The following is a 19,498-nucleotide window of genomic DNA, read 5'->3' on the forward strand; positions in this document are numbered from 1 at the left end:
GCACCATTCTCCTTCACTTGGGGTGGCAGCTGTCAAGCTCGTCTGAAGATCTTTGGCACTCTGCCTGTTGGGAGGTGTGGTCCCATGCCATCTCCTTGGATCTGGGCAGGCTCGTGACTGCTTCAACCAACAGAGGATGGCAGAAGCAGTGCTATATGACTTCCGAGGCAAGGCCAGAAAAGGCCACGAGCCTCCTCCTGGTTCTCAGGATGTTTGCTGGGGGGTGCGTCACCACCACATCAGAAGTTCAGCTGCTCGCAGACTCCCACACTCAGGCGCTCTGGTTAACCGCCCAGCTGAGCTCCGAGCTGACAGCCAGCCTCCACTGTGGCCATGTAAGTGAGCCTTAGACATTCTGCCCTGAGCAGCTACTATGGACTGAATTGTGTCTCCCAAAAAGACACGTCCAAGTCCTAACCTCTGGAACCTGTGAACATGACCTTACGTGGAAACAGGGTCTCTGCAGAGATGGCCCAGCTAAGATGAAGTCATACTAGTTTAGAGTGGGCCCTAATCTAATGACCAGTGACCTTATAGGAAGTTTGACACAGTGACACACACATGGAGACAACGACCCTGTGAAGACACAGGGGCCACATCGCAGAGGCAGAGACCAATGAGCTCATCCACAAGCCAAGGACTGCCAGAAACCACCAGCCGCCAGGAAGAGGCCGGGAAGGAGGCTCCCTGGAGTTTCTAGAGAGAACAGGGCCCTGCCAACACGCTGATCTGGACATCTAGTCTCCAGAGCCCTGAGACCACAGCCCAGTCACCATCCGGCTGCAAACCCAGGAGAGACTCCAGGTGAGAAGTACCCAGCCAAGACCGTCCCACTCCTGGCCTTCTGGGGCGTGGACCCAGTGACACAGTTGTTTCAAGACCTGAGGCTTTGCAATGATTTGCTACACAGCCATGGTAACTGGAACACTTGATAACTCCCAGGCACCCTTCAGGGTCAACTTATCCATCCCATCTAGGAAGGCTTCTGTGCTCTACACAAACCTGCACAGTGTGTCCCTCTTCTGAACTCCCAGGGGACCTCTATTTAGCCCCCTTTTCACTCAGTGTTGTCCATGGAACCCATATGTCAGCCATCCCTCAAAGCCATGAGCCATTCCTTTTGCCATATGCCCAGCCATTCTTCATATTCACTGCAAAACACTGACACTCTCTTCACCTCAAAGGATTTAAGTGTACTGCTGATTTTACTAAAGGTTCGTAGAGGAGATAGAAGAGAAGGATTATCAGATGCACTCACAGAGCATACGACTGAGATACTCACCATTCGACATATTTTTGTTCAGCCTTACACCTTCCACGGGGTCCTTTACTGAAGAAGTTCTCAGAACGCTTCCAAGGTCAATGATGCTCCACAAAGAAAAGAAAGTATTGAGGATTTCCCAAACTTTTGAAATCACTGAAGTCTCTTCATGGAGTAGTTCCAAAAGCATGGGATTTTCATAAATGATTCAACTAAAAATACTCATCATTATTATAAATTCCTTCTAAGTTATATATTACTTTCTTTCCCCAAAGTTATGGATCCTGAAAAAGGAGCAAGACCCTGGGCATCTTACTCTGGCTTCTTTAACGTTAAGTAATCTCAGAACGAGTTTCTAGAGAGACCCTTGGAGAGTCTTACCACTGTGACTCACGTTTATGTAGTTCATACCGAGAACAACTGAAACACTCCCACCTTTCTTCTCCAGGGCCCAAAGCCAAACACAAATCCAGTGGGGGCACGGCCACTACTCAGTTTTCCTGCTACTTTTTTAGACTGAGGCATAATTTTAGCAGGCCATCAAAAAGGTTAGGGCTCCTGGATACACGGCCCAGAGAAGGTCGAGTGGAGCCAGAGGAGGTTCTGACGGTGCTGCAGACATGTTTGAGCACAGTCCCACCACCTCGCAAATCCCCATCAGCCCCGAGGAACTGTCTGGTCAGGAATCCTGAGGGTGGGCTCAAGTTTTGTTGGTAGATGACACAGCAATAGCATCATTTTCTGGCCACTGAGCAGTGTGAGTGAATTCGTCCCGAGCCCAGGCCCAGCGCCGGGCGCTGCCCACTGCAGAGGGGCTTCCGGGAGCCTCCCTCACTTGTCCCCTTCCTGTCGGGTCTGGGCTCTGCGTGCTCAGCTGTCCTGTGGGCCGCATCTGCACGGCTTCCCTTAGTCGTAACAGCGTGCAATGCAACGACCCTGCATATTGGACCTTCTGCAGAGCGAGGACACAACCAAGAACCGCCTTTCAATAAGTGAAATGTGGAGACTGCAACAAGGAAGGCAACCACCCCGGCAGTCGGCCGGCGAAGTGCGCATGCGCCGTGAGACCCGGACGCAGGTAGGAGGCGGGGGCGGGGGCCAAGCTCCGAGCGAGGCACGGAGCCCGGGGTGGGCGCAGTGCGCCTGCGCAGTGAAGCCAGGGCGGGGGCTGGGGGGCGGGAGAGCGGCGCGGGGCTGGGGTGGGCGCAGTGCGCGTGCGCCGTCCGGCTCGGCGGGCGGGGGCTGGACGGCGGGGCCGCGGACGACGCCGGGCCCGCCGGAAAACTCCGGTTTCGCGAGTTCTTGCTGAACTTGTAAAAGAGGCGCTCGGACGGTGGGTTAGCGAGAGCGCTGAGCCCCGTGGAAAGTTTCCCCCCGGGGCCTCCCGAGTGTCCGCCCCTGCCCGGCAGCCCCGCTGCTCGCTCACCCCCATGCGGGCAGATGCAACCCCCGGGCGGAGGACGCGGGCCCCGCGGGCCGGGATTGCCCGCCGCCGTGTCCCCGCGGGCGCGCCGGCCACCAGGGCGGCCCGCAGACGGAGGCGGCGCGGCGCCGGGCCCCGCACGCCCGCCCGGCGGCCCCGGAGCCTGGTGGGCTGCAGGATCCGGCACGGCTGGAGGGAGGGGGACGGCCCGGTCACCCAGTGGAGGGGCACCGTCCTGGACCAGGTGCCTGTGAACCCCGCCCTGTATCTCATAAAGTACGACGGGTTCGACTGTGTCTACGGACTGGAGCTCAATAGGGACGAACGCGTGTCGGCGCTGGAAGTCCTGGCCGACAGGGTTGCGCCATCTCCCGTGGGCGAGGCCCACCTGGCCGACAGGATGGTGGGCAAGGCCGTGAAGCACACCTTCGAGGGCGAGGACGGCGCCCGGGACCAGTGGAGGGGAACGGTCCTGGCGCGCGCCCCCACCATGAGCACGTGGTTTTACATCACCTACGAGAAGGATCCGGTTCTGTACATGTACCAGCTCTTAGATGACTACAGAGAAGGCGACCTTCGCATCATGCCGGAGCCCAAGGACTCGCCTCCAGCAGGACGGGAACCAGGAGCAGTTACGGACAGCCTGGTCGGCAAACAGGTGGAATACGCCAAAGAAGATGGCTCCATGAGGACTGGCATGGTCATCCACCAGGTGGAGGCCAGACCGTCGGTGTGTTTCATCAAGTTTGATGATGATTTCCATATCTATGTCTACAATTTGGTGAAAACATCCTAGATGTCATCACCAACTGTGCCAAGTTTGTGGAACTATTAAAGGTATAATTTGTAGGCATAAGACTTGATTGCTTCCCAGTTTAATGAAAGCTTACAGGTCCCTGCGAGCCCGCCATCTCTACCCGCAGAGCCGATTTCGTTCTGAGTAGTACAGATTTATGTCAACACAAAGCGTTTTGTGTTAAGGAACTCCTTCCCCTTAAAGGAAGTCTGTCTGGGGGGGAGTTACAGGCAAGTTGGGTCAAAGTTAAGCTAGAATGAAAGTCTTTGAAAACTGTAATGGGTCTTATCCATTCTCGCCTTCTCTGTTAACACTTATTCTGCTTCCACAGTGCAAGCATCGTTTGGTATTCTGGTGATGGCCTATTTAGAGAGAGAGATGGATGTGTAACTGCCTGTCTTTATCTGTGTGAACATATATATATCCACACACAGATCTGTGTACACTCGCGCACACTTCACTGGCAGTCCTTCCTTTGGGGTTTGGGATGGGGGTTAAATACATAATTTTCTGCCGTGTCACGGGAGTGCCTGGCGCAGGTCAGTCCTATTTACTATGTTACTACAGTTTATTTAAAATTAAGTTTGGACACAGGAAGCACACGGGGACATGCAGCTGGCTTTGAAAGTCAGGAGTTGAGAGCGCCTCTTCAGTCTGGAGGCCTTAAACCCGGAGTCCAAACGTGAGGCACCTGTGAACAGTTAATGACCCATATTAGGACTTTCCAAAACAGTTAGAAACCTGGGTAAAGACTGCCTTTAATTCTAAGCTTTGTAAATGTTTTTTTTCCTTTTTCGAGGTCACATTGGTTTATAACATTATATAAACCAGGTGCTCATCATTATATTTTGACTTCTGTGTGTATTCACCACCTAGAGACTAATTGCCATCCTTCAAGGCACACACGTGCCTTTTTACTGCTTTCCCCTACCCCTTCTCCCTTCCCATCTCTGTGTCTCTGTGTTTGTTGTTGTTTTCTCTGCTTTTTTCTCCCCAAATCCCCCCAGCACATAGTTGTGAATTTTTAGTTGTAGGTCCTTCTAGTTGTGTCTACGTGGGATGCCGCCTCATCGTGGCCTGACGAGTGGTGCCATGTCCGAGCCCAGGATCCGAACTAGTGAAACCCCGGGCTGAGGGAAGCAGAGTGCGTGAACTTAACCACTCGGCCACGGGGCTGGCCGCTGTTGTCGTTTTTATCTTCCACATATGAGTGAAATCATACAGTATTTGTCTTTCTCCTTCTGACTTATTTTGCTTAGCGTAATACCCTCAAGGTCCGTCCATGTTGTCGCAGATGGCAAGATTTCACCTTTTTTATGGCTGGGTAGTATTCCATTGTGTATACATACCTCATCTTCTTTATCCATTCATCCTTTGATGGCACTTGAGTTGCTTCCACATCTTGGCTGCTGTGAATAATGCTGACGTGAACACAGGGGTGCTATATCTTTTCAAATTAGTGTTTTCATGTTCTTTGGATAAATACCCAGAAGTGGTATAGCTGGATCATATGGTATTTCTATTTTTAATTTTTTGAGGAATCTCTGTGCTGTTTTCCATAGTGGCCCCACCAACTTACATTCCCGTCCACGGTGCACAGGTGTTCCCTTTTCTCCACATCCTCTCCAACACTTGTTATTTCTTGTCTTTTTAATAATAGTCATTCTGACAGGCATGAGGTGATATCTCATTGTAGTTTTGATTTGCATTTCCCTAATAATTAGTGATATCAAACACCTTTTCATGTGCCTGTTGGCCATCTGTGTATCTTCTTTGGAAAAATGTCTATTCAGATCCTCTGCCCATCTCTTAATTGGGTTGTTTGGGTTTTTTTATTGTTGAGCTGTATGAATTCTTTATATATTTTGGATATTAACCCCTTGTCGAATGTGAGATGTGCAAGTACCTTCTCCCAGTTGTGAGGTTGTCTTTTCATTTTGTTGCTGATTTCCTTTGCTGTGCAGAAGCTTTTTAGTTTGATGTAGTCCCGTTTGTTTATTTTTTCTTTTGTTTCCCTTGCTTGAGGAGACATATTCAAAAAGATGCTAAGACTGATGTCAGAGGGCACACTGCCCATGTTTTCTTCCAGGAGTTGTATGGTTTCAGGTCTTATATTCAAGTCTTTAATCCATTGTGAGTTAATTTTTGTGTACTCTCCAGGCCTCACTTCACCAGGGTCCCGCAATGCCCGTTTTTGCTTTCAGGAAGGCTGTGCCTTGTCCTGCTGTGAGAGGTCACCCCGCTTGCCTGTGTCAGGACAGCACCCCGCTCTCTGCAGTGTGTCGGGTGTCGCACCGCGGGCAGCCAGGGGCGAGCTGCTCCGTGCAGCCAGTCCCCAGGTCTTGGCCGCTTAGACGCTTGGAGGAAAACCTTCAAAGCAGACCATCCTGTGGCATCTGCATTCTGAGTGTTCAGTGTAGCTAACTAAAATTGCCGGTTAGAGATATTTAGGTTTCCTGTTTTCTGTCTGTTTTTACAGTAGTCCCCCCTTGTCCGCAGTTTTCCTTTCCACGATTTCAGTTATCCCTACTCAACTTCAATCTGAAAATATGAAATGGAATATTCCAGAAATATGCAATTCGTAAGTGTTAAATTACACACCATTCTGAGTAGCATGGTGCAGTCTTGCGCCATCCCTTCCTGTCTTGCCCAGGACTTTAATCATCCCTTTGTCCAGTGGACCCATGCTGTACACGCTGCCCGCCCATGAGTCACTTAGTGACCGTCTCAGTTATCAGAGCAGCTGTCCGGTGCGGCAGTGCTTGTGTCCAGGTACCCCGTATTTGAGTTAATAATGGCCCCAAAGCCAGCTTTATTACACATAGTCTGTAGTACATAGTATATATAGGAAAACACAGTGTATGTAGGGTTCAGTGCTATCCACAGTTTCAGGCATCCGCTGGGGGTCTTGGAACATGCCCCCCACAGATAAGGGGGGACGACTGTGTTTGTTTTCAGCTTTCTGTGTATTTGCTGACTGTGCGGTGTTAGTGGTTGTAGGATACACATGTGCTGGTGAAGCAGTGTCGTGCCCACAGAAGGGGACTTTTCAGCTGTATCTGTCAGGCAGTGCTTGAGGGGACCGTCAGTTCTCAAGACAATCGCAGTTACTTCTAAACCAGATCCCATTTCTCTTATTGTTTCACACACCAAACCCCGAAGTGCATTGGGCTTAAATCTCTGAACGCTGCGGACCCATTAGAAGACTGTTTTGATCGTCACAAATTATAAAGCCTGAAAACATTTTTCAGCTCATTGTCTTAAAAAAAATCAAACTTCTCCAAAGACAAAACAGGAACAATTATTATAACAGAAAATAATTAGGATTGAAATGTCCGTGGTTCTTTGGAAATGCTGCGCTTTTTGTATTTTCCATCATTAGTGCCGTTTGAACCAATGTGCATGGTTCAGAGGTCTTGATGTTTGCATCTTAAAATTAGGTGAGTGAAGGGCCAGCCTGGTGGCGCAGCGGTTAAGTTTGCACTCTCCCCTTCAGTGGCCTGGGGGTCGCTGGTTTGGATCCCGGGTGTGGACATGGCACCGCTTGTCAAGCCATGCTGTGGCAGGCATCCCACATATAAAGTAGAGCAAAATGGGCACAGGTGTTAGCTCAGGGCCAGGCTTCCTCAGCAAAAAGAGGAGGATTGGCAGATGTTAGCTCAGGGCTAATCTTCCTCAAAAGAAGAAAAAAATAATTAGGTAAGTGACCTCATCTTTCAAGCTTGAGTTTGCTTTTTATTTTAATTTTATTTTAAACAATGTGTGGTCAGTTCCCTGTTCTCTGCTTTTAGAAGTACAAACGATATGAATCTGGTAATTCAGTAATTTTTATAATTATGCTGTAACTCTGTCCCGTCCTTGTTGTCGTTAGTGCTGTGCAGTGGATCCCAGTCCGTGACCCTGTGCGCACAGAGGGAACCCTGCCCGGTCTGTCTCTGCTGTCCTCTCACCTTCCTGCCCTCTATCAGACAGTGCTCTGCTGCTGTTCACGGGGTTTTCAGGGACGATTTTTCCAGAAGTGAGTGGCCAGGTCCTTCTTCCTGGTCTCTTTTGGTCAGGAAGTTCCTCTGAAACCTGTCCACCACAGGTGACCCTGCTGGTATTTGAAATCCAGGTGGCCTAGCTTTCAGCATCACAGCAACACACAGCCACCACAGATGGGTAGGGTGATTCCCTGAGCGGGACATGAACCCAGGCCAAGGCATCCTATCCTTAAAGTATTTAAAATTAATCCTTTATATGCAGACAGACAAACAAAAAGATTGCAATGTGCATTATATTCCTTCTTGGTGACAGTGCGGTCTCCCGGGGCCTGCCTTTCTTTAGGCTCAAAGTCCTTCATCCGTCCACCAGCACACTCGTATGTCCTGACACACACATGCTTTAGTGTAGCTAAGGTGCCCTCCACGACCGCTCTCCCTCCTGCTCTTCATCCTGCCCGCCCGCCTTCCTAAGGAAAACCAGCAGTCGCTCTGGAGGACTTCCTCCCCCCGCCGTCAGCCCTGGGTGGCATCATTTGCTGCGGTTCCCTGTCCATCCACCCTGACGCCTACCCCCTTCTCTCCCTGCCTGCTGCACTGCTCCCAGCACTCAGGGCTCGCTCATTGTGTCATCACCAAACCCTTGCCTGTTTCTTCTCTAAGGGCCAGCCCCACCTTCCCATGGTCTTGGTGCCTCAGGCCCTGGCAGCCCGGTGCCTGGCGCCCAGCAGGGCCTCCGTCTCGTTTGCCAAATGAGTGCCTTTCTCGTACAACCTCTTCACACATTTGCAAGAACATCAGGCTGCCCGGGTGGGATGCGTGGCAGGCGACCAAAGGGAGGACGGAAGTGATTCAAACCCACCTTCCTCGACAGGACATGAAGCCAGAAGTCTCCACCGGCAGCAGAGACTCACGCCCGAGCTAAAGCATCTTGTTCCCAGGAGGCCTGTGTTAAACCTCTGACACGTCCTCGAAGGTAAGAATGATCACGTCCGATGAGTTCGTTTAGTCAACCATCAAGGTTCTGAGCGGGACACAGGGCAGATGAGTTTCGATGGCTTTCACGTCAAGTGAGGTCCCACTGCGCGTGGAGGGACTGGGTCTGCGGGAAATCACGGGAGTGAAACACAGGGCCTTCGAGACTGGCCTCTGGGTTAGATGCATCCTAAGAAAGAGGAGCCGCGGTTCACGCTGGAGTCAGAAGGAGGCCGCCTCCCCGTCCCGGCCTCCCTACGTGCTCCGCTTCCACTTAGGGCGATAATTCTCATTCTAGACGTGAATCTAGTAAAACCATGGGTTTGGGTTTCCTGGAGTTTTTGACTCTGAATATGGACTTGTTCCCAAACCCTCCCTGCTCCCTCTGCCTTGTGAACCAGCAGCTCTCGAGCTGTCGCCGCTGGACGCCCGCGCCACGCAGTCCAGACCCACCCTCGCTGCCCCATACCAGCCGCTGGGTCGCCTTTCCACTTATTGTCGGAGCCAAAATAGGATGAAATACGAGCTAATAAAATAAGCCAGTCTGTCAGAAACTGTTCTATACCTTATTTCTAAGAGAGATGGAAAGCAGTCGAATCATCTCGGGATCTGCCAGATGTCACTGGTGGTTAGAGTTGCTACAAGCTCACTGGGCTCCTTCCACCCCTCCCTCCCCTTCTCTCCCTCCCCTCCTCTTCCCTGCCTTCCTCCCACTCTTCCTCCCTCCCTCTCCTCCTCTTCCCTCTCCTCCTTCCACTCCTCCCTCTCCTCCTCCCTGTTTTCTTTTCCTTCTCTTTTTCCTTTCCTCCCATCCTTCCCTTCTGTTCCTCCTTTTCTTCTTTACTTTCTTCATTTCCATCTTTCATTCATTCAACAAATACATGTTGAGGGCTTACCACAGGTCAGATGCTACAAAGACAAATGAGACTAGGATAATTACACAGAAATCCCTGTTTTACACACACATACACACACACTCCTGTTTGGGGACCCCCCCCCCCACCAGCTTCTCAGATTGAGATTTCTGTTGGCTTTTGTCACATTACAGTTAGTGACATGGCTTATCTGACGCCAAGCGCCACATCGAAGGCCAAGACAGGAGGAGGTGAAGGCCCCTGATGGGACGTCTGAGTTTGACTCCTGGCTCTGCTCTGACCTGACAGATGACCTCGACCAGGGATCTGGGCTATCAGACCCTCACCTGAAGAAAGGAAGGGCGGGCCTAGATGCCATCCCAGGTCTTCTCAGTCTCCACTGATTATAGGATCTGAAAGGTCCTCTCAATGTGTGAGGGGCTCAGGGATGACAAGGAGGACCCTGGTCTTCCCAGGTCAGAGATGTTAAAATGATAGCCATTAAAAAAACAAACAAAAAACTGGCTCTTTCAAACCCTTGTCTAACAAGGAACGTAGAATAAATGTAAGCAATTCCTATTTCTACTAACGTAAAATATTCAAATCGCTCTTTCTGGGTCCGGCCTGGGCAGGAGCAACGGGAACGAGATAAGGAGGCTGCGAGGGGACCGCGAAGCATTTCTGCGGAGAAGCAGCGCCACCTGCTGGGATACGGTGGTGCTGCGTGCGGCGAATAATCGGGAAGGATGGCCAGTCTGGGGCTCCACCGCTGACAGATCAGAAGCATCAGTCTTCATAAGGAGCCCAGCCTTTCCACTTTGACAAAACCATCAGACTGTGGAAAGATTTCTCCACAGGTTAATTTTAGACACGTTTTAGATTTAATTTTGCATCAAACCGTTCATCCATGCTGTACGTCTTTCTTTGTAAATCAGCCTCGATGATATGTACTAATAAAAGCCACTTAGTCAAAGTCTATTATTTTGAGTACATAACTAGGCTCGAAAGTGTAAAGTGTCCTTTAGTTCAGACTCCATTAATCAATCAACCGACCTTTAATCAGATCTCCAAGTCTCCCGCCAGCTCTCGAATTCAGGCACATGGAGAACCCATGTAAGTTGAGTTCTGTTACACACGGGGACTTTTGTATACTGAGGGATACATATAGTGTAAGACGCATTCCCGGTCTCTCATTGTAGAGAATCAGCGTGAAAATACACGACCATAAATAGCAGTTATAAAAAGTAAATAATCATGCCAGTCAACAAGTCAAATTGTCCCAGAGTGGAATGGGCCCTACCTGCTTTGGGAGTCAGTGCTTCAGGCAGGGGCCAGAGAGGGTTTCATGGGAGAAGGGTTTCTTGAGCTGCATCTGGCAAAATTACTAGGATTTGGATGACATTCAGGGATGATGGAAACAACAGAGCAAGCGCAAAAAAACAGAGGCAGAAAACATGTTAAAAGTTTCTGATTAAAAAAAAAAAAGAAATGCAATGTATTGAGAAACACCAGGAAGATCAACTTAACCTGAGTAAGACTTTTTGGGAGGAGAGAGTGAGATAAGGCTGGAAAGGGAAGCTGGGACACGATTAGACGATTCTGTAAACGCAAGGATGTGGAGTTTGACCTCATTCTTGTAAGGAATCAAAAAGCACTGGAGATTTCTGGGAAGGAAAATAAAATGATCAGAACTGTGTTTTCAGGAGACTCACCTGCAATCAGACACAGGATGAAATGATTCTAAGATGGGAAAAGATGCCCTGAGTGTGTAAAAGACACAGAGGTGAAAGAAAGAAGCTTTTCAAGGTCACAAATGTGTACGTAAAAGCAGAAGAGGAATCTGGCTCTGTGATACTTTTCTGTATAGAGGAATATATAAAACTTAAAGTAATTCTGAATATGAAACCAAGGGGATGCCTACAATACAGGAAGAAAAAAAAAAAAAAGGAGCTTCCTACTCCCCCCCTGCCCCCCCCCCAGAAAAGCTAAGGAGCTACTCTAGAGGGAAGAGGGCTCCTGAGCCAGAGCCTGAGAGAAGCAACGACAGTGCTGAGGCCCCGGAGATGTCCAGAAGAACAATTGGGGAAAGAACTGGTTAGACCTGGTTACCCGTGGTGGATAACGCACAAATAATGAATGGATTGACTGGTTCATTGTGTCGTACCGTTTCGTTAGAAGTTTGGGCAGGAGGCCATCTTAGAAATCGTCTCCGTCTCAGTGCAGTAACAATTTGCGCCACGTCCTCATAACTAGCCTTCCAATTTCAGTGTTGTGTCCAGTGATGTGAGCTCACCACTGTGCCAGCTGGACTCTCCAGACATCTGGGCCCCCTCAGAGGCAGCCCTCCCCTCTCACTCCCGCAACTGCCATCACTCGTTCTTTTCCCTACAGCTCCATCTCGGCAATCATTCCAGATTGTCTGATTTGCCAATGTCCTTCTAAAACCAGGAGCCAGCTCCATGACCACATTGCTCCAGGAGTGGCCTGAAAATCAGAACATTGAACAGGAGATAGCATCTCCCTGCTTCAGTTCATGGCGCAGAGCCTGGGGCTGAACGAGGCTTGCTCTGTGTGGACCCTCGGCGGGGACGCTGCATTAGATGCTTGAGTGAGCAGGTCACTTCCATCCTTCTTGTGCACTTGACTGTGCTGAACCTAAACGTGGCATATTTTTTATGTTACTCCCTGTGGAGCTTGATTTTTTTGACAGCATTTCAGCCCAGACCTACCGCTAGATCTAGTAAATATTTAATAAGTATTTAGTGGATGAATAAACAAACGAATGTACTTTTGAAATCTAAATTCTGTCTGCAAACATATTTACCCTTCATCTCAATTTCCAAACATCAGAGAATCCGACCAGCTTAACTACATCAGCTAGGGGTGCTTTGGCAGCAAGTAACACACAGGAAAGCCCATGCACAGAAACGTAAATAAGTTGTCTTCTTCTCACATAATGAGAAATCTGGAGGTGGGCAGCCTGGGCTCCTGCTGCTGCGGAGGGAGCCCACTGGGGACCAAGTTTCCTTGTATCTTTTCAGATTCCTCTAAAACCAGGTAGCTGAGGGTTACTGTAAATATTCAATAAGAGCCTGATTACCCTTCTGACCTGTTCCCAACACAGACACAGGTGAAAAGAAGTTAATCTTGTTAACTTGCTGTGTTCTTGTCTAACCTGAGGAGTGACTCAAGGGTCACTGGGATTTATGAACTCATTTTACAGAAGAAAAAGAACACCTTCAAGGAAGTCACAGTCCCAGATAACCAGCCCCCTGCTGCCACTGACACCCGGAAGTCTGATTGCCCCAGGGCTTATCTGGGGTGAAAGAAACAGGATTCCCCTTTGTTTCTTGAAACTCCTCCCGCCAGGCCCCTTAGCTCTGTAAAATCCCTGCTTTCTTCTTTGTTTAAGGCAGATTTGAGAGAACTTATCCTCCTGCTGTCTCATTTCGGCCAATTTAAATAAACCTTTCTCCATCTGCAAGCACTGATGTCTCAACGATTGGCTTACTGCGCATCAGGCACATGAACTTGAGGTTGAGGTTTGGCTTCACCTCCTCCTTAGATTGCTGACTTTCATCCTCATGCTTTTTGTCTCTTGGTCTCAAGTGCCTGTTGCACCTGCAGACATCACTTCCACATTCTAGGCAAGAACAAGGGGGAAGAGGGACAACTTCCATGCTGGTTGGGTCTGTCCCATTTTTATCAAGAAACCAAGAATTTTCCCAGAAGCACCCCCCAGCAGACTGCCTTTTGTGTCTTATTGGCCAAAACTGGGTCACACAGTCATCTGTGGACCAATTACTGCCTAGAGGACTAACTGGTTTAGAACAATCCCTATTCATTCCCAGGGATGAAGATGGGCCCTACTTATCCTCCCTGAAATCAGAGGACTTCTGCTACTACCCAACAGCCTTGGGTTCTGTTAGCAGGAGGGAGGGTATGGAAGTGCCTATCCATCATGCCCTCCACCACATATATTTGGATAAGCAAATGTTTGTACGACTTCATCTGACATCATCAACATCGTAATTCTAGTATAGAATTTAATAGTCGACCTGAAAAATGTCTTGCTTTTCTGCCCAATGGGGTCATTTACTATCCACCATAAACCTGGAATAGGAATTTAAAAGAACCTTAAAATGTATAAGCATTCCAATTTAGAATTTTAAATCTGGCTACTTTGCTAGTCCACCAACACCCAAGCCTTTTCATTTCTTTCCCTTATGTTCCATGTCTGTCTCCCCATAAAAACATGAGTTTGTTTAGGGCAATGATCATGTCATCCATGCCCACAGCACCAAAACCTAGCACAGTGTTGACATGAGCTCAATACATATTTATTTCTAAAATGAAAGTGCAAGTTATTGATGGATTACAGCATGATAAAACGTTCTGTTTCCATTAGAAATATTATCTTGGAAATACATTTTTTGGTGCTACTAAAATTTCAGCAGGTTGATTTTCTTCTGTGTGTATCATTTATTGAAACCATATGTGTACTTGAGTAAACTTATGTGTACACCCATACAATAGAATATGATTCAGCTGTAAAAAACAAACTGTAGATAACGTGCTGAGACATGGACAAAACACGCTCAGTGAAAAAAGCCAGGCATAAGAGACCATATATCATGTGATTCTATTTATATAAAATATCCAGAAAAAGCAAAGCTATAAAGACAAAAAGTAGATTCCTGGTTGCTAGGGGTGGGAGGACAATGGAGATTAGCAGTAAGTGTGCATATTGGAGTGAGAAAAATGTTCTAAATGTTCTAAAGCAGATTTATGGTGGTGGCTGCACAACTTGATAAATTTACTAAAAAAATAATTGAAAGTGGTGAATTACATGGTATGCAAAATAAGCCTTGATAATGTATTTTAAGCCAATTTAGGTCTCTGGAAGTTTTTCAACATTCTCTGGAAGGAGCGGTCCCTGTCTGCACGAAGTTCCCAGTACACATGAGCATCTCGCATAGGCAGGGCTATTTTGTATGCAGAGAGCACAGGTGTATCTGAGGGGCACAGCAGCCTGCAAATACATCATTAATGGACCCTCCATTACACGTAGATTGACATTTGCAACGCCAGCATCCTTGTATTAAATCTCTGTCAATCTGATAGGTGGAAAATTATGTCATTGTTTAAATTTACAATTCTTTGAGGACTCGTGAGGTTGGATAATTCTTCTGCATTTATTAGCCATGTGTGTTGTTATGTTGTTCTGCCCTCATTCGGTCTTGGTTTTTTAACTCACAATTCAGTTAAACTCTGTGAGAGGAAAGCTGTAGTTCATCTTTGGCTTTCCTGGTGCCTGGGCTCTGAGTCAAGCCTGGAACCCAAGTGCCAGCAGCAAAACAGACGTGGCAGTCGTCTTTCAGGTCAGAAGCCATGCAGTTCTGGATTGGTCTCTGCCACTTTCAAGCTCTTGAAGCACGGTTAGATTTCTTAGATACAGATAGCCCTCGGACACATAATTTGACTGAAAAACTTCAAGCAGTTCCATCTCTGAGGGGAAAGACAAGCTCAGAGGTCTTGGAGGCAGAAATCAGATAAGTACCTCCCTATTGAACTGAGAATCGGGTTTGCAATGGAATCTTTGCAGGGTAAATTTAAATAACAATGACCTCTTTTGTGTAAAGTTATAGAGGAGTCTTGAGGATGGGCCAGCCCAGCTCACCTCTGCACAGTCCTCAGGTCCCATTGTCACTGATTAGTCAGCCCCCGCTTCTTTCCTCCTGTCCCTTCCTTTCTCTCTTTCTGCCTTTAGCGCCTCCTATTTGGGACGCATGTACAGGTATGAAGGGATTCCTAAAAAAGAAAGTAAGGCAATAGGCTCTGTTCCAAAAGTGTGCACAGGACATGCATTCAGAAAATAATGTAAAAATTACCCCTTTCCTTTTGAAAGAAAAATCTTTCAATGTTTTGATATCTTTGCTTTCTACAACCTAGTAAAAGGGAGCTTTCCAAAGGTGAATTAGTAACGTTTAATTTTCTGTATATACAAAAGTAGCAAATGTTATTTTAAAAAATTAAGCGATACAAAACTGCATAAAGCAAAGAGTAAAAGTGGCCTTATTCGTGCACAATAACATGGAGAAGAAGTCACAGCTGCTCCATTCCCCAGGGTAGGAGCGCGAGTGTGCTGTTGCAGACGTTTCTCCACATGTGGCGCGAGTGTGCTGTTGCAGACATTTCTCCACATGCAAACACGTTTGTAACACATATGTAGCCAAACACTGCATGAGGGGGCCAGCCCGTGGCGCAGCGGTCAAGTTCACACATTCCCCTTCTCAGTGACCCGGGGCTCACTGGTTCGGATCCCGGGTGCGAACATGGCATCGCTTGGCAAAAGCCATGCTGTGGTAGGCATCCCACGTATAAAGTAGAAGAAGATGGGCATGGATTTTGGCTCAGGGCCAGTCTTCCTCAGCAAAAAGAGGAGGATTGGCAGCAGATGTTAGCTCAGGGCTAATCTTCCTAAAAAAAAAAAAAAAAAACACTGCATGAGTCTTCTCCTTTAGTCTTGAAATCTTGGCTAAAGCTCCAAAGCTGAGGCAAGGAGTCTCACCAAAGCCACGATGAAGAGCTGACTAAACTGGCCCTTTGGCCCTCACCCCACTGCCCCATCCATCCCATGGTACTTTGTTAAGGCAACCCTAGAAAAGAATACAGAAGCCAATTGATGCAAGTGCTCAAGAAGGGGGGGGGTCCAGGATGGCCTAGATGTGTCTGGCTGGGGCCACTGGGTGGATGCTGGTGCCGTGGACGGTGCTCATGGACACAGAAAACGCGTGGGGAGAGGCAGTGGGCTGGGGCAGGGAGGGAGTAAGGAGCTCAGGGTCCGACACAGTCAGTCACGGCCCACTGGTCCCCCTGTTTGGATATGTCCAGGCAGCGTTTAGAAGGAGGTGCCTAGGAGATCAAAAATAGCCCAGAGGTAGAGGTGAGTGAGTCTTGAGAGATGTCAAATTCGTTTGAAAGGTGTCTTTGTTCAGACTGGAAAGGCTTCATTCTCTCCTAGGGGACAGACACGCTGCCCTGTGGCAGAGACATTAACTTCTCTGCAGAAGTACACCCGGAAACAGCTGGGCGAGTCTGGGAACGAGGTCCATTTCCCCCCGGATCTTGGGCTGACTCTCAAGAGCTCATGCAGGTCTGCACTGGCTCTCTGGCCCCTGTGAGAGCCGGGCAGCACGGCCCCTCAGAGAACTCAGAAAGTGCCTCCTGAGAGCTGGAGGCAGGGACCAGACAGCGGGGCCTCCCCTAACAAGCGGTGCAGTCTGTCCTGGATGCTCCAGGTTCCTTGAAACAACAGTGGGGTGACGGACGGAGGACTGTGAGAACTGAAGTGACCTCCCAGTCGGTTCAGGCGTTTCACTGCACAGAGGAGGAAAATCAGGCACAGAGAAGTGAAGTGGTTTATTCAAGGTCACGAACAATGGGGTTTCAGAGCTGGAACTGGAAGGCGCTCTTTTCGTTACAGCATTTCTAAGGTCTCTTTCAGCCTTTAAATCCTACGCTTATAAAAGCAATTTATAAATAGAAAGGGGTGCTAGGAGTTTCTAAATAGCACCACACACCAAACATCGCTATTTAGAGAGAGAACTAATTGGAATTCATCAATCTCACAATTCAGAGGCTCCACATTAATTTTGTGCATTGGAGCAAAACCTGTATGGCAGATCATTTGAATGCAGGACGACAGTCAGAGAGATGGCGTCCTCAAATCTTCCAGAACATTCAAGAACACTGTCAGAATCCTTTCGTTACGAACGTCTGCAGGCTGGATGTACACCGAAGTTCCAGCTACACAGCAATGGGATTGGTTGGAATTTTCCCCACGTCTCCCCCAACCAGCTCAAGAAGGCAAACAAATGTGGCGACAGATGCCCTGCTCTGAAGTCAATATCTGGAAAATGTGTAAAAATAGCAACCGATCGCTCTCCTGAGCGATGTGCTCACTGAAAATGGGCTTCCCTCAGGCCAAATCAGGGCAGCCGCAGGGGCTGAGCTGGACTTGGTGTGTCCAACACACAAAGGGAGGGGGTGGGAGAGAACAGGCCTGAGGGTGCACCTGCCGGCCGCCACCTCCAGATGTGGTCACAGTCGGAGGCTCGGTGGCTCCTGGAAGCTGCCAGCTGGAGGGCAGGAAGCACAGTCCTCACAGAGGAGGGGAAGGCAGTGTCCCACATCCCCAGCCCACATCTTTCCTCTCTCTCTTCGCTCTCCCTCGGAAGATCCAGTTTCTCTCCTTCCCTTTTCCTTGTCCTCGTTTTTCTTCCCTCTCCGCTCCTCTTTCTATCTCTTTCATATTTCCCCCTGTACCACACCTCTTCCCCCTAATCCTCAACCCCAACCTTAGTCTGTCTATTACTGGATACAAGGAAATGAGGTCACTTAAAATCAGTATAAGTCAATCATTTCAAGGCCTTAAAAAGACGGGTCCTATGGTAATGAGTGGGGTCTGTCCTTTCCTCCTAAAAGGCTGCAGTGAGTCCAAAAGGTCATGGGCTGTCCAGCTTGGGGTCAGGAATCGCCAGACGTCAGAGGACGCACCAAGCCCCATAAAGGCAGCACCGCCCAGCTCCCTGGTTCCCTGGGCGGTCAAGCTTCACCATCACCAGAATTTAAAAACGCCGACTCCAAGCTCCATTCTCTGTTGAAATGGTAAATTGAGCATATAAAGAAAGGCTCCCTTCTACTCTCAATATATAGAATGGGTAGAAATACTGGGTAAAATATATAAATATGTATATGTACATGTGCTAATTAAATAAATATATGTGTGTATGTATGTATGCTATAGAACACAGCCAAATTCAAAAGAAAGGAAGACGATCTTGAGAATAAGACCTTCAAGGACATGGGGTGAGAAGTGCTGGAGCCGGGTAGCCCTCAGGTGTGCTGGGAGGAGGGACGCGCCCCAGGATGGGAGCACTGCAGATGAAGCCCAGGCCCCTACCCAGTAGATGGCTGGACCTGGGCGCCCCACAAGAGGCCCAGAGAGAAATCCAGGTGCCCTCCCTGAGGAGGGACCAGAAAGCCCCACCCCAAAGCCATAAAGCCCCAGCATTTCTGCCAATGACCTCTGAAGCTGATCAAGCTGTAACTCTAATAACGGATCCTCTGAAGGTTTTAATCTAGGCAGATGTCAGAAACAGGAATTTTGCAATGAAACCTGCTTTGATCCTATATTTTACATCTCACGTTAGGGAATAAGCAGTTCGTGTAGAAATAGACCATTAGTTTTCAAAGCCGAATCTTTGGAATTTTGCCTGGAATCAATCATTCTCTTATTTGCCTAAATCCTGTCCCAGACATAGGTCATATGCATCCAACAGGCGCCCATTATTGGTTTTCATGGGTCTTAATTAACAGCTCCACCGTTGGCAGGCCGTTTACAGACCCTGCTCTGGAAACACCGCTGCTTCACTGAAGTTATGGCGTTTCTGAGCTTCCCACTGAAGGCTGTGGCGTGTTGACGGGGTGGCAGCACAGCCCCAGGATTCAAGTACGTTTAGGTTTTGTCGCATGTCCTCGAACAGCTGTCTCCTGTCCTGCTCTTCTCTTTGTTCTAAGCCTCCACATACCCGGGAGGGCCACCTCCAGAATAACTAATCCATTTATCATCCAGGCCACTGGGATCTGGGTTTACAAAGGGCTTTTCCATCCCGTAGAGACCTACACAATGCCTTCCATTGTGTAGAATTTTAGAAGTTGACAAAATACCTTCACCTTCAAAATACTGGGATAACCCAGTTCCTGTGAGGCGGGTGATGGGGTCAGGTTTCCATCCACAAAGGAGAAAAAGAAGTTCAGGGAAGTTTGGTGACTTGCTCAACGTTGCAGAGAAGAGCTGGGGCTAGAGGCCAGGTTTTCAGTCCACTACCCCAGGTGCGTCATGGCCTCTCCTTCCAATGACCATGACCTTTCCTTATCCCTGTCTTCACACTGTTGACTTTGACTGTCCTGCACTTTTTTTTTAATTGTGATAAAATATGCATAATGTAAAATTTACTATTTTAACCATTTTTAAGCGTACAGTTCAGTGGCATGAGCTACATTCACATCCTTGTGCAACCATCAACACCAGCCATCTCCAGAACCTTTTCCTCATCCCAAACTCAAACTCTGCACCCACTAAACAATAACCTCCGGGTTCCCCTCCCCCAGCCCCTGGTAACCACCATTCTGCTTTCTGTCTCC

The 19,498-nt window shown here is 48.5% G+C and overlaps 1 long non-coding RNA gene and 1 pseudogene across 5 annotated transcripts in view; one reads left to right on the forward strand and one right to left on the reverse strand.

Annotated features, from left to right (window-relative positions):
* Nucleotides 1-2,336, reverse strand: part of LOC106837181 (uncharacterized) — a 154,375-nt gene extending 152,039 nt beyond the window's left edge. For all 5 annotated transcript variants that reach the window (XR_011497731.1, XR_011497730.1, XR_011497727.1 and 2 more), the window contains exon 1: nucleotides 1,283-2,336. This is a non-coding gene — a long non-coding RNA (uncharacterized lncRNA). The remainder of the gene's footprint in view (nucleotides 1-1,282) is intronic.
* A 115-nt stretch (nucleotides 2,337-2,451) lies between these two features.
* Nucleotides 2,452-8,989, forward strand: LOC106837179 (spindlin-1 pseudogene; annotated as a pseudogene).
* The last annotated feature ends 10,509 nt before the right edge of the window (nucleotides 8,990-19,498 follow it).

Source organism: Equus asinus, chromosome 24, assembly GCF_041296235.1.
Source record: "Equus asinus isolate D_3611 breed Donkey chromosome 24, EquAss-T2T_v2, whole genome shotgun sequence".
In the NCBI taxonomy this organism is placed as follows: Eukaryota; Metazoa; Chordata; class Mammalia; order Perissodactyla; family Equidae; genus Equus; species Equus asinus.